Source organism: Ursus maritimus, assembly GCF_017311325.1.
Source record: "Ursus maritimus isolate PB19 chromosome X unlocalized genomic scaffold, ASM1731132v1 scaffold_X1, whole genome shotgun sequence".
Classification (NCBI taxonomy): domain Eukaryota; kingdom Metazoa; phylum Chordata; class Mammalia; order Carnivora; family Ursidae; genus Ursus; species Ursus maritimus.
In genome coordinates this window covers 2,939,824-2,960,430 of record NW_024423319.1, presented here as the reverse complement: position 1 = coordinate 2,960,430, position 20,607 = coordinate 2,939,824, and positions in this window count along the sequence as shown.

The window sequence follows — 20,607 nt, the reverse complement described above, 5'->3', positions numbered from 1 at the left end:
CTCTCTCTCTCTCTCTCTCAAATAAATAAATAAAAATCTTTAAGGAAAACAAAATCAGCCTCTTAGAAAGTCTCCCTTTAATATCGTGTGGGGGGACAGAGGTTAAAAATTTATTGGAGATTGTGGACCCCAGCCCCTCTTCTGTCTAGCATTTTCTGTGTGCCCTTGGGCAAGACCCTGTTCATTTGGGGGCTTCTTCCAGTCCTCTCCTTTCCCAGCCCATTCTCACCCTAGGCCTGGTACACCACTCAAAGCTCTGCCCATTAAGGTTTTCCCTTCCCACTCTCTTTCAAGACCACCCCCAAGTGCCATCCATTTTCAGCTTACACCCACATACTAAACCAGCCCATGCTTAAACCAGCCAGGGCCTAGAGGAATCATATATGGTTATAGGTGCAACTGGGGAAGCGGTGCTGGTGCAACTGTAGTGGGTGGTATGGGGGTCTAAGCTATCTGCTCAGGTAATTGAGTCCTCTGGTACTACTCAGGCGGGAACAAGCCAGCACTATTATCTCAACCATGCTGTATCATTGGATGGGAACAGCCCAGGAGAAGTGTAGCCTTCTAGTAAATGCAGCTGAAGCTGGCAAGCAACTATGCCCCCTACAATATATTCTCCTGCTAAACATCTGAGTGGCACACCTCCATGGCCACAACACAAACTTATTTTAACTATTGCTCATGTTGGTATACTTCTTTCAGCATACAATTTTGCACCTAACCAAAGACCCTGTGTTCATGGTTTAGCATAAACCAGGGCTCCAAGGCAGTCTCCATTCTGGCACTCTATACATAGAGGAATATGTGGATACTTTGCTAAGGGAAGTGAGACCCCCATCTTCCCGTCCAATGAGTAGAAGGGACTCAGCCCCATCACAGCACCAGAGAATGGCTAACCATGTAATGTCCAATTTGTTATAGGATAATCTGTGCAGAAATGTTAGGTGAGTGCTGCTTGTGATGACAATCCCAAAATCCCAGTAACTTTAGCCCAAAATATCTTTATTTCCATCTCACATTGTGTGTCCAATGCACATCATCAGGAGAACTTCTTTTTTATTTATTTTTTTTAAATGATTTTTTATTATATTATGTTAGTCACCATACAGTACATCCCCGGTTTCCGATGTAAGGCTCGATGATTCATTAGTTGTGTATAACACCCAGTGCACCATGCAATACGTGCCCTCCTTACTACCCATCACCGGTCTATCCCATTCCCCCACCCCCCTCCCCTCTGAAGTCCTCAGTTTGTTTCTCATAGTCCATAGTCTCTCATGTTTCATTCCCCCTTCTGATTACCCCCCCTTTCTTTATCCCTTTCTTCCCCTACCGATCATCCTAGTTCTTATGTTCCATAGATGAGAGAAATCATATGATAGTTGTCTTTCTCTGCTTGACTTATTTCACTTAGCATTATCTCCTCCAGTGCTGTCCATGTTGTAGCAAAATGTTGAGAACTTCGTTCTTTCTGATAGCTGAGTAATATTCCATTGTATATATGGACCACAACTTCTTAATCCAGTCATCTGTTGAAGGGCATCTCGGCTCCTTCCACAATTTAGCTATTGTGGACATTGCTGCTAGAACATTGGGGTGCATATGGCCCTTCCTCTTCACTACGTCTGTATCTTTGGGGTAAATACCCAGTAGTGCAAATGGCTGGATCATAGGGTAGCTCATTTTAACTTTTTAAGGGACCTCCACACTGTTTTCCAGAGTGGCTGTACCAACTTGCATTCCCACCAACAATGTAGGAGGGATCCCCTTTCTCCACATCCTCTCCAACAATTGTTGTTTCTTGCCTTGTCTATTTTTGCCATTCTAACTGGCGTAAGGTGGTATCTCAGTGTGGTTTTGATTTGAATTTCCTTGATGGCTAATGATTTTGAACATTTTTTCATGTGTCTGTTAGCCATTTGTATGTCTTCATTGGAAAAGTGTCTGTTCATATCTTCTGCCCATTTTTTGATTTGTTTATTTGTTTCTCGTGTATTGAGTTTGAGAAGTTCTTTGTAGATCTTGGATACCAGTCCTTTATCTGTAGTGTCATTTGCAAATATATTCTCCCATTCCGTGGGCTGCCTCTTAGTTTTTCTGACTGTTTCCTTGGCTGTGCAGAAACTTTTAATCTTGATGAAGTCCCATAAATTCATTTTATCTTTTGTTTCTCTTGCCTTTGGGGATGTGTCATGAAAAAGGTTGCTTTGGCCGATGTCGTAGAGGTTGTTGCCTATGTTCTCCTCTAGAATTTTGATGGATTCCTGTCTCACATCGAGGTCTTTCATCCATTTGGAGTTTATTTTTGTGTATGGTGTGAGATAGTGGTCAAGTTTCATTCTCTTGCATGTAGCTGTCCAATTTTCCCAGCACCATTTATTGAAGAGACTGTCTTTTTCCCACCGGATGTTTTTTCCTGCTTTATCAAATATTAGTTGCCCAAAGAGCCGAGGGTCCATTTCTGGGCTCTCTATTCTGTTCCATTGGTCTATGTGTCTGTATCAGGAGAACTTCTGCTCATGGTAGCCACTCAGGACAAACTGACAGAGGCATCATTGGCATGTGTTTCTCCAACCTTTGTAGTGGAGGGGAGGGAAAGTTGGTGGGGGGGTCTCACACTAGTGATTAAATGCTACATTCAGAAAGGATACACATGTACTCACAACTCATTAACTAAAAATTATAGACCGACATAACTATGAAGAGCCAGGACATTTAGTTTGCCATGTACCCAGGAAAGGGAACCACTTATCACTGAGAAGTACTAATGACAACCATTGAGAGTTTCCCTTGATCTTTGCAGGGATATTACTTGTTCCTCTTCTCACACAGAGGTACCTATGTCCTCCTTTGTAGTAGTTTTCTCATCTTTAACTTTGATACATGAACCAGCAACATGCATTAAAATTCCAAAATATTTCCAATCATCAGAGAGAGTGTTTGCCATTCTTAAAGGAGGGCTTTCTGGCCTCTGGAGGAAGTTGTCCTATGGACAGGAATCCAATTTGTCTTTTCACCCACTCTGGGCTGACTTGGTCCTGAGCAAAGTGGACCTGGAGATAATTCAAGCCTCCACTGAAATTTCTGACAAAACTACAAGTAAACTTCTTTTGGAATCTCAGGATTTCTGAATATTTCTGAATTCTTCTGTGAGTCCTGTCAAGAGTGAGAGCAGCTGAAAAAAAAAAAGAAGTATGTGGAGCAGAGACGGGATGGGCTCATTTCTGAGTAGCAACTCCTCATGTGTGAATCAAATGACCAAAATGGATTCCTTTCCCCTATGGGCTCCCCTCAGCTAATCACCTTAAGGCCCTATTTATGGGTGATGCCATTCTTAGAGAATAAGACTGCCAGCCTGAAGCCTTTCCAATTAGGAGCTTCAAATCCTATTTTTATGGTGGAGGGACTTTATTAGACACTTCCATGACATCCTGCCCAGACTGGTGGTAGTTCATGTGGTAGAAGGGGAGGTGATCCCACTAGCTCCCTGACCACTAGAATCATTCCATGATCCCTATCTTCTCCCCACTTAGAGTACCCCTGACCTCAGGAAGGAGAGAGACCCCTCCATTACTCCATTAAGCACCCTAAACCCCAGAAAGGGTTTTCTGCAAGACAACAGGATCTGCAGGTCACCTTCACTAGAGCAAAAAAGGAGTGCGGCCAAGGCCTCCAAGTCCTTTCCCCTAGCAAGAGCTCTAATCCAGGTGGGGAGGGAGGGAGGACTCTGTTCCCATCACATGTCAATGACCTGGCACTGACTCTAAGTCAGTAAAGGACCACTGGGCCAGTTCAGAGTGTCTGTAGTCAGCCCAACATCTCATTGCCATGAGTCTCTGGAATAGTATTGTCAAGTCATACATGTATGAGTGTGTCAAGATATACTCTCCAGGGATGTCTGGGTGGCTCAGTTGGTTAAGCCTCTGCCTTTGGCTCAGGTCATGATCCCTGGGTCCTGGGATCGAGTCCCACATCAGGCTCCTTGCTCAGTGGGGAGCCTGCTTCTCCCTCTGCCTGCTTCTACCCCTGCTTGTGCATGCTCTCGCTTTCTCCCTGACAAATGAATAAATAAAATCTTTTTTAAAATTAAAAAAAAAGACATACTCTCCAGAACTCCAGAGATCAGGAGAAAGATTGGTCTGGTAGGACACAGAATAAACAGATTATTGGCCCAGGTAGGTTTCTCCCAAGCCACTGCTAAGTACCAGGTCCTGCTCTTTGAAAGCAAAGGCCCATGAAGTTGGCAAAGCCATCAATATTGGCCACAACGGGGCAAAAGAAGCTACCATTTCCATTCCTCCTCCCTAATTCATATAATCTCTACCATTTTTCTTACTGATTTGACCAATATCCCCAGCCTCTTTTAGTCCTTTCCTCTCTAGCACTGTCCATGTCCTACTTGACCGGGACTGCCGGCTCTCCAGATGATAGAATATGTAAAGGATCATTTTACTATCGTGTATACTTATATGTGCAGTTGAATATTTTTGTAATAACAATGTTTATAGCAGCAATGTCTACAACAGCCAAAGTATAGAAAGAGTCCAGATGTCCATTTACAGATGAATGAATAAAGAAGAGGTGGGGTGTGTGTGTGTGTATAGATATAGATATAGATATAGATATAGATATAGATAGATATAGATATATAATGGAATATTTCTCAGCCATCAAATGAATGAAAGCTTGCCATTTGCAACAACATGGATGGAACTAGAGGGTATTATGCTGAGTAAATAAGTCAATCAGAGAAAGACAAATACCATATGATCTCACTCATATGTGGAATTTAAGAAACAGATGAACACAGGGGAAAGGAAAGAAAAATAAAATAAGATGAAAATTGAGAGGTAGATAAACCTAAGAAATACTGAACTCTAGGAAACAAACTGAGGGTTGCTGGAGGGGAGGCGGGTGGGAAGATGCAGTAACCGAGTGATGGGCATTAAGGAGAGCACATGATGTAATGAGCACCGGGTATTATATGCAACTGAAGAACCACTAAATCCCACCTCTGAAACTAATAAAAATAAATTTTAAAAAGAATGGGATAGACTGGTGATGGGTAGTAAGGAGGGCACGTATTGCATGGTGCACTGGGTGTTATACGCAACTAATGAATCATCGAACTTTACATCAAAAACCAGGGATGTACTGTATGGTGACTAACGTAATATAATAAAAAAAATTAAAATAAAAAAATAGGACAGCCAGCTAAATTTGATTTCAGCTAAACAATGAATAATTTTTAGTACAAGTATGTTTATAATTAAAAAAAAAAGATTGTTTATCCGAAATTCAAATTAAAAAAAAAGAAAAAAAATAACAATTTTAAATGGAGGTTTTTAATTCCTCTGTAATTGATCTTTGTTAGTGACAGGAAGGTTCCAGTTGCATTTTGTTTTCTATATGGATATCCAATTGTTTTGCTGTCGTTTATTTGAAAGACTGTCCTTTCCCCATTGCTCTGAAATTACACCATTTTTATAAATCAAGGGCCCATAATAAGCATCTTTGTTTCAGGGCTCTATTCAGTTCCATTGGTCTATTTGTTAACCCCTGCATCCACCACAAACTTACTATAGCATTTTAACAATTCTTACATATTTAGTAGTGTAACTCCTCTTATCTTCTATTCTCTCAAGAGTGCCTTGGCTATTTTTGGCCTATTGCATCTCAGTTTAAGTTTTAGAATCATTGTGTCATGTTTCATATAAACATGCACATAAATACACACATTCACCCACAGATTTGGGGCTTTATATTGGAATTATAACCTATAGATTAATTTTACAGAGAATTAACTTGTTGAATCTTCACATCCACGATCATATTATATATTTATGTAGTTCTTCATTAATTTATCTAAATAGCATTTTTGTATTTTTTTTTCCATGAAGTTCTTAGACGTTCTTTGGCTAGAATTATTCTTGGTAGTTGATATTTTGGTATGAATATGGTTACAAATTACATTTTTCTCACTTTCATTTTCATACTGTTCATTGCTGTAGAAACAAAGTTTACTTTTTGTATATTGATATTAAACCCAACAACATTTACATACACTTTTATTGAATGAATAGTTTAACTTTAGTACTTTTGAATTTTCTTCACTTGCAATCTAATCATCTGTCAATCATGGAAGCTTTGTTTCTTGTTTTTTTCTGATTTCTATGTCTTTTATTTTTCTGCTTTTCATTACTGCATTGATAAGTATTTCTATTAAAATATTGAATAGAAATGGCAACAACAGGTATCCTTGTCTAGTTCCCAATTTCAAATTAAAAGCTTTCAACTTTTCCTCATACAAGTATGATGTTTGCTATAGGTTTTTCATACATATCCTTTATCTAGTTGGCTAAATTTTCCCTTTTATTCATTTGTTAACAAGCTTTTTATTTTAGAATAGTTTTAGATTTACAAAAAATTTGCAAAGATAGTATAAAGAGTTCCCATATGCTCAATACTTGGTTTCCTCTTTATTAACATCTTATATTCACATGGTACATTTGTCACAGCTAATGAACCAATATTGTTACAACGTTAATAACACAACTTCATACTTTATTCAGATCACCTTAGTTTTTTCTTTAAGATTTCTTTAGTTTTTATCTAATGTCCTTTTTCTGTTTCAGAATCCTATCCAGGATCCCACAATACATTTAGTCATCATGCCTCCTTACAATACTCTTGACTATAACAGTTTCTTAGGCATTCCTTATTTTTGATGACTTTGACAGTTTTGAGGACTACTGGCCAGGTATATTATAGGATGCCACTCTTGGAGTTCTTTTGATGATTTTGTCATAAAGATACTGGGGTTATGGATTTTGGGGAGGAATAACACAAAGAGAAAGTGCTACTGTCATGATATCACATCAAGGGTACATACTATCAACATGACATCAGAGTTGATGTTAATCTTGATCACCTGGCTGAGGTCATATTTTTCAGGCTTCTCTACTGTACAGGCTTCTCTCCCCCCACCCTTCTCACATTGTACTTCCTTTAGAAGGAAGTCACTAGGCACAGCACACACTTAAAGGAGTAAAGAGTTATGCTCCCTTGCCTTGAATGGGGAGTATCTACATAAATGATTTGTAATTCTCCCACATGGGGAGATGTATGTATTCTCTCCCATTTATTTATTTACCAGTCATTTATTTACATCAGTATGGACTCACGCATATACACTTTATACTCTGAGACTAGCATTTCTTTTTATTATGACTAGATGTAGATATTTATTATTTTTATTTATCAAATTAGATATGACTTTCCTTATCAATCTGTTAATATGGTAAGGCAGTCCTGGGCTTATTTGTCCCTAGATCCACCCCTCATTCTTCTCCTGCTCTGCCCTCAGTAATACAGGAGCTGACCCCAGAAGGCTGTGATCTTTAGGCTCACCAATATTTGGCTACCATTTTAGTGCAGCCAACTGGAAGCACCAGCAGGAGATTAGAACCCAGGAGGATAGACAGACTTTTTTCTCCTTCCTCTGCATCAGGTAGCTTCTCCTTCAATGACTACATATTCTCTATGGGTCCAACCACCATCACATTGGCCCACCATGCTTCCAGATCCTATTGAATCCAATACTTAGATTGTATTAACACTACCACCTCTCTTTGTCCTTCCAGCCTGGAGGTCAGATTGACTTTCACATGTTGCTAATCATTGGGTTCCCCAACTTTCCCTCATTTGGCTTCCCTCCTGTGAAACCAGTACTCTGTATTTAATTTTCACTGTGTTAAATATTTAGAGATGTTTCTATTTTCCTGGACAATCCCTGACTGTTATATGAGGCCAATTACACTGATTGATTTTCTAATGTTAAATTTCTTTGTATTCCTGGGATAAACCAACTCTGTCACCAGCAATTAAATATGTTTATCTTTATAACAAATAGAAACAAAACACAACACCCTGGACCCTGAAATCACCTCTAAGTAGGCTCCACACCAATGTGGTGCTCAAACTCATGACCCCAAGATCAAGAGTCACATCTTCCACTGACTGAGCCAGCCAGGGGTCCCTCCATGAAATCTCCTCTAAATGACATTTTAATCTCTCTGATCCTCTTCACAGCATTCTCAAAAACAATTTTTAGACTTTCAGTTCTCAGTTCCACAGGTAAGGAACTTGGAAGTTGCCTCGCCTTCCTAAAAATGAGTAAAAAGCTGAACAGACTAAAAAATGAACAACTCTTCTTGAATCCATAGAAGAGGTGAGGACACCAGGCAAACAAAGTCCCTAAGAATGGAGAGACAGACAGGTGAATACAGGAGGTTGATAACTTACCAGAGCAGAGGCTCATAACTGAAAACCATTGTGGGAACCAGTTCTGGGGTTACCTGAACTGTAATTGATGAATTACTAGAGGCTCAGCATAGACAACTTTGAGAGTTAAAAACTCCAGGGAGCAATCACTGGGGGAGCCCCACAATACTCTTAAGATTTACTCTAAGAGCCCAACCAGGTTCCTAGAGTAAATATCAAGAAAAATCTCCCCATGCTTCTGGAAGGGGCAGGTACAAAGGAACCATTTTGAAATATGCTAGAGCACTCTTCTTCTTCTTTTTTTTTTATTTTAATGTTTTTTATTATATTATGTTAGTCACCATGCAGTACATCCCTGGTTTCTGATGTAAAGTTCAATGATTCATTAGTTGCGCATAACACCCAGCGCACCAAAGAGCACTCTTCTTCTTAAAAAGGCCTGCCCTCGTTCTTATGTTCCATAGATGAGAGAAACCATATGATAATTGTCTTTCTCTGCTTGACTTATTTCGCTTAGCATTATCTCCTCCAGTGCAGGGATGTACTGTATGGTGACTAACATAATATAATAAAAAAATATTTAAAAAATAATAAATAAATAAAACATACACACACACACACAAAGCCTGCCCTCAGGAGAACCCAGTTACCCAGAGCCTAACCTGCTAGGGTATTATCAGAGCATGACTGACCAGGGGGAAGGGAAATATTCAACTCCAGTCAGCTCTAGCTTTCCACATGGGAGAAGGGAAATACTTAACTCCAGCATACTCAGTCATCCTGTTCCACCTAAGGGGGGGAGAAAAGAATGAAACACTTGTGAAGTTTACAGTCCAGATGCAGAAGCTCATTAAAAGACTAGGCTCCAACATAGGACTGTAGAAAATTTCCTTTCACCAAACACCTTACCATCATGTTAAAGGCTTATTTACAGTAGTTCTTTCTATCCAGTACATCATGTCCAGCTATCAAGAAAAAATTACAAAGCATACCAAAAAGCAAAAACACAATTTAAAGAGAAAAGGCAGGCATCAGAGTTAGATGTGGCAGGGCTGTTGGAATTATTGGACCAGAAATTTAAAACAACTATGATTAATACACTAAGGACGCTCATGGATAATATAGACAGCATGTAAAATCAGATAGGTAATGTAAGCAGAAAGAAAAAAAATTAAGAAAGAGCCAGAAAGAAATGTGAGAGACCGAAAACAATATCGAAAGAGAAAAATTAAGTTGGAAGACTGACACTACCCAACTTCAAGATTTACTATAAAACTATAGTAAACAAGAGAGTGGTATTGGTGAAAGAATAGATGAATAGAACAATAGAACAGAACAGAGATCCCAGAAATAGATAAATGTAAATATAGTCCACTGATCTTTGAACAAGGAGCAAAGACAGTACAGCGGGAAAAAAATAGTCCTTTCAAACAAATGGTGTTGGACAACTAAACAATGACATGCAAAAAATTAATTTAGACAGAGACCTTACACCCTTCAGCAAAATAAACTCAAAATGGATCACAAACCTAAATGTGAAATGCAAAACTACAAAACTCCTAGAAGATAACATAGGAGAAAACCTAGATGCCCTTGGGTATGGCGATGACGTTTTAGATGCAACACCAAAGGCACAATCTAGTAAAGAAATAATTGATTAAGCTGGACTTCATTAAAATTGACAACTTCTGTTCCATGAAAAACAATGTCAAGAGAATGAGATGAGAAATCATAGGCTGGGAGAAAATATTTGCAAAAGACACATCTGATAAAGGACTATTATCCAAAATTAAAATCACACCTAAAACTCAAAATTAAGAAAACAACCTGATTTTAAAATGGGCCAAAGACCTTAACAGACACCTCACCAAAAAAGATATACACGTTAAAATGAGTAGGTTTTTTTTCACTCTTTTTTTTTAAGATTTTTTAAATTTATTTATTCGACAGAGATAGAGACAGCCAGTGAGAGAGGGAACACAAGCAGGGGGAGTGGGAGAGGAAGAAGCAGGCTCACAGCGGAGGAGCCTGATGTGGGGCTCGATCCCACAACGCCGGAATCACGCCCTGAGCCAAAGGCAGACGCTCAACCGCTGTGCCACCCAGGAGCCCCTTTTTTCACTCTTTTGGTAATTTTTTTTTTTTTTACTATATTAGTCACCGTATGAGTAGTTTCAAAACAACTGTTGGGTCCAAGATGGCAATGGAGGAAGACCCTGAACTCAGCTCCTCCATGGAACACACCAAATTACACCTGTTAACCGAAGAACTCCTCCTAAAGAAGAACAGTGGGCTGACTGACACTGAGGACAGCAGTGGGGAGGGATAGTACTGAGGGACCAGGAACAGATTCCTCTGTCCTTGGGTACAAAAAGAAAGCCACAGTTTAAAAGAGCAACTAGCAAAAACAAAAACAAAAGACCAACTGGCATGTAAAAGAGACAACCACTAGAACTCTGCCAAATGGTGAAAGAGCTGGGGGAACACTCTCCAGGTCAGAGAGACTGGAGAAAAATACATTTATATTCGCACTCCAGCTTAAAAGCCTAGAAGCGAGCGGTGTCTGAATGCCATAACTGGCAGTTCTGGTCATTACAGTGAGCTTGAGACCACAGTGAGCCCAGAGTCCACAAGCTCACACCAGCCCCAGTAGCACTGGGGAACAGAAAATAATCCATGGGGGTTTTTGTTTGTTTGTTTTGGGTTTTTTGTTTTTGTTTTGTTTTGTTGATCTTAGTTTTTGTGGGGGTTTTTGGTTTTTCTTTTTGGTTTTGTTTTGTCTTTTCTTTTTTGCTTCTTTTCTTTTTTCTTTTACTTATTTAAAAAAAATTATTTTATATTATTATTTTCTTTATGTAAAAAGCCACAATATCAACTAGCATGTTAAAGAGTTAGCCCTGGGGTGCCTGGGTGGTTCAGTCCGTTGAGCAACAGTTTCATGATCTCTGCTCAGGTCATGATCTCAGGGTTGTGAGTTCAAGCCTGAGATGGGCTCTGCGCTTGTCTGGCAGTCTGCTTGGAATTCTCTCTCTCCTTCTCCCTCTGCCCCTTCCCCCTCTCTCTAAAATAAATAAATCTTTAAAAAATTAAAATTAAAAAAATTAAGAGTCAGCCCCAGAACTCCACCAGTGGGGGGAGCTACTGGAACATACTCCAGGTGAGAGAGGCTAACAGACACCTTCTACACTCCACCTCTTCCTCCACCTTGAAATCACAGACCAGTGTATAGTCTGGGCACCCTAATTGGCCTGTTGCCTCAGTGAGCCCCAGGCCCCTAGCCCACACCAGCTCCAGCTGACCCACCAAGGTGGCCAAAGGGCAGTGAACACTGGGATACCACTAGTTAGTGTTCACTACAGCCCCAGCCTTCATGCCAAGTTGACAGAGGCACAAAGCACCCCAAAACACTCCAGGCCCACACCACTTTGGCTTCAGATGGCTTGCTAGGGCACCCCTGGTGCAGAGCTCTTTAGAACACCTCAGCTGATGTCTGTTTTAAATCCAGCCACCTTGCCAGGGTGTCCCCTAAGAGGAGCACCCCAGGAACCCCAGGCTTGTGCCAGCATCAGTTTCGACCAACCCATCAGGGCACCCCCTACATGGGGCACCCTGGAACATGCCCACCTGCACTGGCCTTGGCTTCAGTAGCTCAGCCAGGGCACCCACTGAGCTAAACACCTTGGGACACCATGCCTTGCAACCAATTCAGCTTCAGCTGTCTGCTAGGGCACATTTTGCGTGAAGAGCCCAGGGACCACATCAGCCTATGCCCATTTTAGCTTTAGCTGTACTGCCAGTATATACCCTGCATGGCGTGCCCCAGGACCTCTTAGCCTGTACCCTGCCTTAGCTTCAGCTGCCCCTTCAGGGCACCATCTTTGCAGAGAGTCCAGAAATACCCCTGATTACATCCACATCTGCTTCAGCTATCCTGCCAAGGTGTCCTCTGTGTATAGAGCCCTGGGTCCCCTGAGCTTGCACCCACCATAGTTTCATCTATCTTACTAGGGCATCCTCTGCACAAACAGCTCAAGGACCTCCTGGTCCACACATCACATCAGCTCCAGCCACTCCAGCCACCCTACCAAGACACCCCTGAACACAGCATCCTGAGACCCTCCAATTTGCACCCATGTCAGCTTCCAATGTCCTGCTAGAGTTCCCTCTGCACACAGAACCCTTGGATACCCTGACCTGCATCCACTTCAGTTTTATCGGTCCTGACAGGGCACCCTCTATGTGGAAAGCCTCAGGACCCCCAGCCCATGCCAACCTCAGCTCCAGCCAGCCAGCAAATTTACCAAGCACACACAGTCAACATAGGGAACGACCATACACAAGCACATTCCTTCCAATTGAGGAGAAGTACCTGTTCCACCTAATCCATAAAAACAAACACATTAAGTCAAGCAAAATAGGGAGATAGGAATATGTTCCAAAAGAGAAAACAAGAAAAAACTCAGAAAAAGGACTAAATAAAACAGATAAATCATGTGCCTGATAAAAAAGTAATGATCATAAAGATACCCATGAGGCTGGAGAGAAGAATGGAAAAAATGAGTGAGAACTTCAGTAAAGATATAGAAAATATATAAAAGAACCAATCAGAGTTAAATAATACAATAACAGAAATTTTTAAAAAAACTGAAGGAATTACCACTCTTGTAGAGAGTGTAGATAATGGGGAAGGCTATGCATGTGTGGGGGGAGTGGGTATATGAGAAATCTCTGTACCCTTCCCTTGATTTTGCTATGACCCTTAGACTGCTCTAAAATATTGTCTTAATAAAAATAAATAAATAAAAATAATTTTTATGCTCTCCAGTTTTTGTATATGTATGTCGAAAAAGTCTAATGTCATAAGTAATAGAGTGATATATTCAACTTGTAAAAACTTTAAGTAATACACATAAAGCTATACAACACTACCTGTGTGATATTGTCTAAATGATACTTAGCTGGCAAATATTACCCTTGAATTATTAAAAAAAATAAGAAATATTTAAAACATCCAAGCAATTAAAGAAGCTAGGCAATGAAGACTATAATAAATCTAAAGAAGTGGAAAGTTAGAAATAATGAATATAAATGCAGAAATAATGAAACAACAGCAGAGCTAAATAACAAAAACCAGTTCTTTGAAAATACTTACAAAATGCCTTTTGCAAATATGATCAACTACTGAAGAAAAAAGCACCAATAAACAAGTTAAATAAAATTGTACAAAATATAGATGCAGAAGAGATTTAAATATTATAATAGAACACTACAAATATGTTATACCTTTCCCTCAGTGTAACCAATGGTGGATGTGAACAAGGAAAGCTTTGTCCTGTGAAAACTAAGGAAACTTCAGTTAAAATGAAGTCAGAAGGCCAGTAGGGGGAGCTCTCACACCCTACCAGTCAAGGTCAATTACAGAGCCAACAGTCAGAGCCCCACCTTGCAAGTAGATTCTGCTTTAGCTACTCCGTTACTATCCCAGAAGAGGAAGAAAGGTTTCCTTACCCCCTGACAACAGCCCAGCCAATAAGAAGCCACCATACTTCAAGCTTCCAGTTCACTCCCATAGGTTTTTTTGTTTGGAAGAACCCTCCTAACTTTACCCTCTTCTCTATAAAAGTGAGAATCCTTCCTTTGTTCTCCAGCATGGCGTATGGTTTCACCATGGCTTGGGCGTCCTGAATTGCAATTCTCTTTTATTCCCAAATAAACCCATTTTTATTGGTAAAATACTGGCTGTTTTATTTTTAAGGTTAACATAACATATAGAAGTATTTCAATCAATAAACTAAAAGAGAATGAGACAATTACCATCCCTAAAGGATTAATGGATAAAGGTAATGACTATTAATGACTGCCAGAATTGCACAAAGAGAGACAATCAGACAATACATGATGCCTAATGTCTTGCAAAACCACAATAACGACAACAAAACGCACAAGCATCTTAACCTGATCAAGCTTATACCTCTAACCACTAATTTAAAAAAATACAAGAGACTAAAAAACATGTTAAAGGACAACAAGGTAATAAGTAAAATCTACACTAAGAAACCAGACACAACACAAGACTTGGTTTGTTTTCTTTATTCCAACAACAACAAAAAAAAAAAATTGGAAGGAAAAAGATATGATGTGAGGGGAATTTATAGATTTTTAAAGACTTAAGGAACATAATGAATAATCATAGCTGTGAACCGTATTTGGACACCAATTCAAATTTTTGAAAAAGTATAAGGCCCTCAGGTAAATATGAAAAATAACTGGACATTTAATGATATTAATAACATTTAATTTTTTGAAGTGATATTTGTATTGACTTTATGGTTTATTTTTTAAAGTCTTTATCTTTTAGAAATGTATATTAAAATATTTAGACAAAAAATGATTATTCAGCAGCTGCGATGCAGGGTAGGTGGGGAAATAATTGGAACCAGATTGGCCATGTATTAAGGTTTTTGATGCTGAGGGTCAGGTACAATGCGTTCATTATACTATTCTCTTTACTATTGCATATATTTTAAACTTTCTATAAGAAAACGTTTCATTATAATTAATGTCATTAAATTTGAAATCCTAAGTGAAACTGACCACTTTTTAGGAGGAATAAATGAGCAAATTGGCCCATACCATACAGAAATAAAAACCCTTAACAATACAAACTGAAACTGTATTCAAAACTGAAGTCACCCTCAAAAGTTCCAGGACAGGTAGTTTTGGGATCAAATTCTACAAAATATCAGGGAAAAATAATCACCATCTTATGTCAACTCTTCCAAATCTACACAAAGATGGGCCACTGTTTAATTTATTCTCCCAGTCTAGGTATTCTTGATTCAAAAACTAAATGTGGACATACCACAAAAAGAATACTTATGCCAAGTTCATTCACAAAGCAGCAAATATCCTAAATAAATAGCATATTCAACACAGCAGTGAATTAGATGAACAGTCTGTGTCTGAGGGATGAAAATAATTTCAATTTTAATTCCCTACATTAACAAATTGGAGAAAATAAAAAATACTTGATCACATCAGTGGGTAAACAAAAAGTCTTTTTAAAAAAAAAAGATCTATTTATTTGTTTTAGAGAGAGAGACAGAGAGAGAGACTGGGGAAGGGGCAGAGGGAGAGGGAGAGAGAGAATCCCAAGCAGGCTCCCTGCTGAGCACAGAGAGCCAAGGAGATGGGGCTCAATCCCAAGACCCTGAGATCATGCCCTGAGCTGAAATCATGAGTTCGGCGCTCAACTGACTGAGCCAACCAGGTGACCCAAGAAAAAGTCTTTTAAAGTAATTCAAGATGAGTTCATAGTAAAAAGTAAGAACTTCTATTTCCAAAAATAGACAGTAAACATACTTAAATGTCAAATATTGGAAGCATTCCCATTAAAGTCAGAAACTACACTTAGATACTCCCACCTCCACCATTCATAACTGACCTGCACAAAGCCAGAGCTATGGATGTCACATAAATAAGATATATGAATATTGAAAAGAAATATAGTGTTTAATAACAATCTCATCATCTATTTTGAAAAGTCAAAGGAATAGGCATGTGGGATATTCAAGTGGACAAGATTTAGGATAGTGTATTAAAGATTATAGCAAAATACATAGCTCTGCCACACAAAATTAGTAATTATAACATGTAATAGAAAATACCAGCAGGGAGATCATTAGGAGAAGGAAGGGAAAAATGAAGGGGGGGTAAACAGAGGGGGATATCAAGCAAGAGAGACTATAGACTCCGGAAAACAAACTGAGGGTTTCGGAGGGGAGGAGGGTGGGGGGATGGGCTAGCCCAGTGAAGGGTACTAAGGAGGGCACGTATTGCATGGAGCACTGGGTGTTAAACGCAAACAATGAATCATGGAACACTACATCAAAAACTAATGATGTACTGTATAGTGACTAACATAATAAAAAAATAATAAATAAATAAATAAATCCCCATTCACAATAGCAAATCCAAAAATTACCTGTAAAGAAGCCCAACAAAAATGTACATGATCTATGTAACTATGTATAAAACTACATAACTATCTATATAACTATATATAATCATATATAGTTTATGATACATATGATACATATATGATTATATATAGTTATTTAGTTTTAATAGCCATATAAATATAATTAAGAATACAAGTAAAGTATACAAGTTTACTGATAGATTCAGGTAAAAGAAGTCCCAAATAAATGGACCAGTATATTATGTTCATTAATGGGGACCAGAATATTGCAAACATATAATTCTGCTAAAATGATTTACAGATTTAACACCTTACCATGTAGCTGGCAAGATGACAATCAAGCTCACACTGCTGACATCTGCTCCCCAAATCAAACCTGGAAGACTATAAAAGGAAGGGGGGAGGGGAATCAACAAAATTTAAACAACGAAACAGGAGAAAGTCCTGCAGGAGAATGAGGAGTGGTAAGATGGTGCCTGTGTCTGGGGCTGGGGTCTGAGGAACAGCAGGGATGTGAGGGGAGGTACTGTAGGCTGCATAGATGCTAATGACAGGATGGGTAGGAGAAACGATTTTAAACTTCTGCCCCTAATTCCTGGCACAAATATGAGGCGGGTTCTCAGAGCACCCATGCCAATAGCCCTGGAGAACTATCAGGACAGAGGGAACGATGGGATGATTGAGGCATTTGACTCCAGAGTCTGTGCTAATAATCACCTGAAATCGTCTTAGTGGTAAGGAATGACTTTTCAAAACTTGTTATTTTAATAGAATATAAAGAACAGACTAGAAATAGAAGAGAGTATCAAAGTAAATCACATAGAGTAAGAGAAGGTAGTCTTCATAAAATAAGTATAGTCTACATATAAATACACACTTATATAAATACGCATATAACATAAGCATATATATATAAATATTATATATATATTACATGTATATTACATATATATGTAATATATATATTACAAAAAGTAAGAACAGACTGGCTGTGTGTTTCTTACGATGAAGGTGCATGGCAAAGGAAAACCCACTGCAGCGGACCCTGCAAGAGTGGACAACCCTGACACCGGAGGCCCCAACCCCAAACCTCCTGCAGCTGCTCGGCCTCTTCAGTAAACTGAATCTTTAACAGAATGTTTCTGAAGTCTGGCTGCTGGCGAAGGGACCCCTGGGGAAGGAGTGCTTCACCTCCGACCCTGCCCCAGGGTCATGGGCTCCGCAGCTACACATCAGGCATTTGTCCCGTGACTGCGTGTGTCACACAAGGGTAGAGGAGGGCCTCCTGGGTGAGGACAGAGAGATCGCACGTCCCAGAACACTGGGGGTCACCGGCCCTGCTGTGTCCCTGCCAGCAGCCCTGAAAGACGAGGACCCGGTGGGCAGGTGAGGCACGAGCCCCCCAAACGATCCCTGAAGTGCTCAAGGATGTCTGAGACTAAGAGCTTTGGGCTAAGGGGCACAGACTCAGGTCTGCAGAGGGCAGGGGCCCAGCCCTGCCAGAGCCCAGGTAAGGAGACCAGGGAGGACCGGGGGCTCGCCCCCCCCCGCCGGGGCCCAGGACAGTGGCCACAGGTCCCCAGAGGGGCGGGCCCAGGCCCTCCCTGGAGCGGGTGGTGGGACCTGAGGGAGAACTGTGCGGCCCACCCTCCCCCGCTTCGGTCCAGGCACTGGGTTCCTGGCGCGGCCGGGCCCTGGGGGTCCCTAGGGAGGGTGGCCACAGAGGGCGTCTGGTGAAATGCACCTCGGGGGTCTGAGGGAGCTTAGGACCTTGGTCAGAGCGGAAGGATGCCAGGTCGGGAAGGGGCAGGGGCAGAGGCAGGCCCAGGGAGTCCAGGTAGGGACCGCGTGGGGACGGATCGGGGGCAGGACCCACGGACATAGAAGCCGGGGACAGAGGGGACCTCAGCGCGGTCGGGCCCCAGGGTCAGACCGGGAAGGCCCCTGGGAGGGATAGGGACACATGGCCGATGGGGCGGGACTGGTGCATCCAGGTCTCCGGAGAGACTGGGGGCCTTGGTGGAAGGACCAGATCGCACCGAGGTCGAGCCCCAGGGTCAGTCCAGGAAGGCCCCTGGGCGGGATAGGAACACGTGGCCAGTGGGGCGGGACTGGTGCATCCGGGTCTCCCGAGAGACTGGAGGCCTTGGTGCAAGGACCAGGGACTCCCTCAGGTGGGCAAGGGGAGGACCCAGGTCCTGCTGGGCATCGTGGTGAGGATACAGAGGGAGGACTGCGGGACGCTAGACCACAGCACAGCGTCAGTCAGGGAAGATCCACGGGGAGGGGGGAAGATGGGAACACGTGGTGAGTCAGGAGTTCCACATACGGGTCTCTGAGAGACTAAAGGCCTGATGGAAGGAGCGGATGCTCAGGTAGGCAGAAGGGAGGGCCCAGGTCCTGCTGGGCATCGTGGTGAGGATGCAGAGGGAGGACTGCAGGTCGCTGGACCCCAGCAGAGTCAGTCAGGGAAGGTCCATGGGGAGGGGAAGGGGGGAGATGGGAACACGTGGTGAGTCCGGACTTCCGCATACGGGTCTCAGAGACACTGGTGGCCTTGGTGGAAGGAGCAGGGCCTCCCTCAGGTGGGCAGAGGGGAGGGCCCAGGTCCTGCTGGGCATCGTGGTGAGGATGCAGAGGGAGGACTGCAGGACGCTGGACCCCAGCACAGTCAGTCAGGGAAGGTCCATGGGGGGGAGGGGGAAGATGGGAACACGTGGTGAGTCTGGACTTCCGCATACGGGTCTCTGAGAGACTAAAGGCCTCATGGAGGGAGCCAGTGCTCAGGTGGGCAGAGGAGAGGGTCCCAGCGCAAATGGGAGAGGAGACCAGGGATGAACCATAACGGAGGACACACGGGACCCAGGCAGAAGCCCGCCTAGGATGGCAGTCTAGGGAGCCTACCGGGCGGGATGGGAACACGCCGCCACTGGGGCCGGACTTCCGCAACTCGGTTTCCCTAGAGAATGGGGGCCTCAGAGGAAGAAGTAGGTCTTCCATCCGGTGGACAGAGGGGAGGGCCCAGGTCCTGCTGGGCTTCAATGTGAGGATGCAGAGGGAGGATTGAGGGACCCTAGTTCCTAGCACAGGGTGTCCGGGAAGGCCCCTGGTGGGGGATGGGAACACGTGGTGAGACTTGACTTCCGCATCTGGGTCTCTGAGTGACGAAGGGCCTGGTGTAAGGAGCAGATCTCAGGTCTTTAGAGGCGAGGGCCCAGGCGCTTATGGGCGTCAAGGTATGAACCCTGAGGGAGGACAGAGGGGACCTCACAGACGTCAGGCCCTAGTGTCAGTCCAGGAAGGCCCCTGGGCGGGATGGGGAAACGTGGCCAGTGTGGCGGGACTGGTGCATCCGGGTCTCCCGAGAGACTGGGGACCTGGTGGAAGGAGCCAATGCTCAGGTGGGCAGAGGGGAGCCCCCAGGTCCTGCTGGGCTTCATGCTGAGGATGCAGAGGGAAGACTGAAGGACTCTGGACCCCAGCACAGAGTCAGTGAGGGAAGGTCCGTGCAGGGGGGATGGGAGGTGGTGAGTCAGGACTTTTGTATCCCCAGTCTCAGAGACACTGGGGGCCTGGGTGGAAGGAGCAGGGCCTCCCTCCTGTGTGCAGAGGAGAGGGCCCAGACAGTAACCTGAGTCAAGCTATGAACTCCGAGGGAGGACAGAGGAGACTTCCCAGGGGTTGGGCCATGGTGTCAGTCCAGGAAGATCCCTGGGGGCATGGGGATGCATAGTGAGTCCGGAGATCCGATGCTGGGTCTCAGGAGTCAGGAGGCGAGCGGTAAGGAGCAGGGCCTCAGGTGGGAAGGCTGGGAGGGCCCAGGTTCTGTCAGGAGTCAAGGTGAGGACCAGAGGGAGGACAGAGGGACCCTGGGCCCAGTAGGGAATCAGTCCTGGGAGGCCATTGAGTGGGACAAGGATGACATGAGGCATGTCCTGACTTCGGCCCTGGGTCCCAGAGACACTGAGAGCTTGTTCTAAGGAGCGGCCTTCAGATGCAGAGGTGAAGGCACAGGCCATCCAGGGAGTGCAGGTGGACAATAGAGGATAGGCCTAAGTGACCCGAAGGAACCCATCTCAGGGAATCCCTGGCCTTTGTTCCCTGATGTGCCGTCCAGGATCGTTTCCCGTGGCTCTCAGGGCAGCGAGGGCTTTGGTCTGAGGGAACAGGCCTGGAGACAGCAGAGAGAGGAACACAAGATGTGCTGAGGCTCAAGCTAAGATCCCTGAGGGAGGACTCAGAGAAGGACCTGGACTCCAGAACAGGGACAGCACACTGAAACCTGCCCCTGCTGTCAGCCCTGCGAGGCGTGTTTGTGCCAAGTCCACAGGCAGTGTGTCAGG